This window comes from Panthera tigris, chromosome D2, assembly GCF_018350195.1.
Source record: "Panthera tigris isolate Pti1 chromosome D2, P.tigris_Pti1_mat1.1, whole genome shotgun sequence".
NCBI classification, from domain to species: Eukaryota; Metazoa; Chordata; class Mammalia; order Carnivora; family Felidae; genus Panthera; species Panthera tigris.
The window spans coordinates 28,411,084-28,415,442 of record NC_056670.1 but is presented as its reverse complement, the minus strand read 5'-3'; the positions used below and the strand labels follow the sequence as shown (position 1 = coordinate 28,415,442).

The window sequence follows — 4,359 nt, the reverse complement described above, 5'->3', positions numbered from 1 at the left end:
TCACTATCATTTTAGTGGCTACATGCATGGTGTTCCATTCTGTGGATGTAACTATCATGCTAGAGAAGTCAAACTTAAAATTTTTTTTATTGTTTCTCAATTCATACCACTTCTGGATGCAGTGGGGCAACTATTGAAGGTGATTCTGGGATTGAAAAAGAGGTGGCATTAAGCTTGTCATCAGTTTTATTTTTATTTTATTTTTCTTAAGTTATTTTAATTCCAGGATAGTTAACAATATTCTATTAGTTTCTGGTGAACAATATAGTGATTTAACACTTTCATTCACCACCTTGTGCTTATCACTTATTTAACCCGTTACCACACTCGCCATCAGTTTTCATATGATAGCTTGTCTGGGCTGTGATAGCCCAAAACATTGTGACAATATTTACCTTATTTTATTTATATTTCGCGAACTTGCCTTCACATTGAAGACCAAGTTTCTGAAACCATTACCTTGCCGGCTACGACAAAGGAAGATTTTTCTCTTTAGCGTAAATACATGTTTGGAGCACTGCAACGTATTGGTTTTTCTTTTGACACATTAAACTTTGTAGGTGAGCCATTTAGCTCGCAGGAATGGGAAATGCAGCAGTTCAAGTAAAGGTTATTGTTTTAAGGCATAAGGGAAAAAAGAAGCCACCCGCTTCCGCAGCGAGCAGGGTTCGAACCTGCGCGGGGAGACCCCATTGGATTTCAAGTCCAACGCCTTAACCACTCGGCCATCGCTGCCACGGAGACGATGCGCAGGCACAAATACTTTAGTACAATAACTACGCGCAGGCGCGCCATGCCCACCAAGAGGCGGAGCCTACAGACTCCCTGAGCTCGGTTTAGAGAGGCGTCGGAGACTGACCGGACAGCTTTCGTGAACTACATCGTGGAAGCTAAGAAATAGAAACTCCCTGAAGGAGTTTAAGTAGACTCTTTTAAATAGGAGGCCTGGGAAACCCTTGCCTTCGCTGCATTACGAAAATCGCAAACTTGTTTGGCTTCTGGTCACTGACCTGATTTTTGCCCTCCCCCTTCCTCATTAGGTCATCGAGAGAGCTGTGAAACAAAGACTTCTTCTGTTCAGTTCTGCGGGCCCGCGCTCTGGAAAATTTCTATTTCTGCGGGGTGTGCGTGTTCTGCGTTCCCGCGTTGGCCGCGACGCCTCGAGCCCTCCTCTGTGCGGCATGGAGGGAGGCGTGAGGAGTCATACTGCTACGTGTGGGCTCAACTCTGCCGAGCCCGTCCCCAAGCAGCCATCTCTCATTACCCGCCCCCGCCCCCAGGGATCGCTTTACTGTTGAGCCCTGCTGGAAGAAATCGGGCCCTAAGTGTGGTCTCAGCTGTCAAGTGTTGAGGAGCCTGGAAAGTGGTTTGAAAACCAAGTTCTGCGCATTAGGTCTGCATTCTGCCTTTAAGTATCATTAGTTTCCTCCCTTCAGCGCTAGGCTCTTTTTTTGGTTTACTTTGTTGAAGCTCTAAGACCGGGTAGGTCCATTCTATGCCGCCTACCTTAGGGAACAGAGGCCCGGGATTGTGGCGCGTGGGTGGGTGCGGCGGACTCCAGGGTGCAAGCGCAGTTTCTTACCCGCGCACGTGGAGATACGCCCTCGCCCTCCCACCCCGGGCATCAAATGGTTGATGCAAGATTTGGGAAAAAAGAATAGGTAGACTTTTACGAAATTTCTAAATTTCTTTTTAAATTTAAACTTTTAAAATTCTAACAGCGTTCATGGAAAGAGACTTCACCATGTATGCATCTCATAGTGGTACCTCAGGAAGGCAAATCCTTGCCTTTTGGAAACCTGGATGTTAAGTGAACTCACTTGATATGTGAATTTCTTTGAGAATTTTCCATACTATTTTTTTTTCATACTGTTTCTTTTAACTAAATTACGGTGCTAAGTGTCTAAACGGATTTAAAGGGGAACAAAATAAGAATTATAAGAAAAATTTTTATCTAGTTTGAGATTGTTTTTAGAATTTTTATTTATTTATTTATTTATTTATTTATTTATTTGTCTGTTTTTAATTTGACAAAGCTACAGGAATGGTCCCAATTTCTCTATGAATACTATACGGGAACGAAGTTACTCCTGACAATCCCAGGCATAAGTTTTACCATATATGTGAACTTTATTTGGCACCTTTCCAATAGAGACTATCCAAGAAGAAATAATACCTTGTTCTTAGATTCTACATGTGCTGTGAAATAACCTATCATTTAATCTTACTATTATATTAATTGTATCTTGATTTGGAAGTCTTCTTAAAAATTTTTTCTTCTGTGCAGTTGAATGATAGTATTTACTGAAAGCCCTTTTTCTTCCTTAACCTCCCCTTCCCCTTTTAGGAATTGTCTTCACTTAAAAGCTTGACAGTAATGGGAATTTATTATGGTTACAATAATTTAACTGAGAAATCTACTCTGAGGGTTTCTTGTTCATTTTTTGGTTTATTTTTGTTGGGAAGAGAAGACTGCAAAGGAAAAGAATCTGTTACACAGTTAATATGTATTTGGTGAGAACAACTGTGATTAAAATTTCTTTGCAACATTTCAGAAGTGAAATAACTACATTAACATTTAATTTTCAGCTTATTTGAGTTACTGTAGGTTTTCAGAAAATGAAATTGCTTTTTTTTCTGATTTATCATGTTGTGAAAATGATCCAAGAGATCAAAAATTATTATAGGTGTTTTCACAAAGTGTGAATTTACAAATGAATTCTTTCAGTTGCAGCTTTAGGTCTTTAGCAATGCCATTTAACGCAATAAATGGCAGGTAAGGGAAAAAGAAGTAAAATACATGTTTCCAACATAATTATAACATAAATGTATTATGATTCACAGTAGCAACCTAAAACGTTGATTTTCATTCGTGGACATTTTACTCTACAAAGGTCCCCTCGTGATTCTGATTGCCTCTCCCTCTAAACTACCCCCAGATTCGTTTATGTGGTAGCTTTTATTAAACAATTTGGGTGTGGAAGGCAAATATCTTATGGCTTTCTCTAAAACCTTTCTTGATGCCACTTTTAGAGGCAGAATACTGAGGGGAGGGGTTATGTTTTAGGAGCAGTATTGGCTCTTTTTATAGCAATCAAAATTTATTTTGAATTATTTTGTTGGTTTTTTTTTTTTTTTTTTTGAGAGGGAGAAAGAGCATGTGAGCAGGGGTAGAGGGGCAGAGGGGGAGGGAGGGAGAGAGAGAGAAAGAGAGAGAGAGAGAGAGAGAGAGAGAGAGAGAGAGAATCTTAAGCAGGCTGTATGCTCAGTGAGGATCCCAACCCAGGGCTTGATCCCATGACCCTGGAATCATGACCCAAGCAGAAATCAAGAGTCAGATGCTCAACCAGCTGAGCCACCCAGTTGCCCCAGTGGTGTTTTTTTTTGAACGAAAAATTCATACAGTTTTAATGTTGGAAGAGACGTTAAAGCTAGTCCAATCCCCACCCCCCCCCCCTTTTTTTTATAGACAGGAAACTGGCCCGTGAATGGCTTGCCCAAGGTCATGTAGCTAATTAGTGGTAGATTTAAGACTAATTTGTTATGTTTGCCTAGTGTTACTAGATTTTGTTGCCTTCATGTATTCTTTGTTGGTCTCTGGCTCAATGGCATGTAGATCAAGGAGTGTGTATATGGCAATAGAGTCAATAGTGGGAGTGAGTTGTGAGTTGAATGTTGAAGGCCTATGAGATATCAGAAAATTAATATATTGTGGTGGATTATTTTTGTTTTTCTTTATTCCAGTATCCATCCCCCCCAACTGATGATGACACTTCATTTGTGCTTAAAGAGGACCACTTCACCTTCATTGGATACAGCCTTACTTCAGCTGTTAATCAAGGTATCCCACCTCTTCTTTCTAAGCGGTAATCATGTGACATATATATATATATATATATATATATATATATATATATATATATTTTTTTTTTTTTTTTTCCTACAAAACAAATTACAAAAAATTTAGTGACTTAAAACACCATGAACTTATTATTTCACAGTTTCTATTTGTGTCAGGAATGTGGTCATGAGTGTGGTTGTAGGTTGACTAGGTTCTCTGCTGTCAGGGTCTGACCAGATTTCAAGATGGTGACTGGGACTTTGGTCTCATCAAGGGCTTGGGGTCCTCTTCCAAGGTCACTAGTTGTTGGCAGAATTCAGCTTCTGTGGTTGTAGGACTTGTTAGCTGTCAGTGGAGGACCATTCTCAGCTGTTAGAGGTTGTACCTTATCATGTGGCCCTCTCTACAGCATGGTAGTTTGCTTCTTTAAGGCCATCAGAAGAATTACTCTTTAGTTTACTACAGTGGAGTTTTATGTATTATAATGTAATTGCAGAAGTAACTATTGCATTTTATTC

General features: G+C 39.8%; 1 non-coding gene across 1 annotated transcript; it reads right to left on the bottom strand.

Moving 5' to 3' along the window:
* Positions 1-653: 653 nt before the first annotated feature.
* Positions 654-735, bottom strand: TRNAS-UGA. The gene has a single exon. It is a non-coding gene; the product is annotated as a tRNA-Ser (tRNA).
* Between the last annotated feature and the right edge of the window lie 3,624 nt (positions 736-4,359).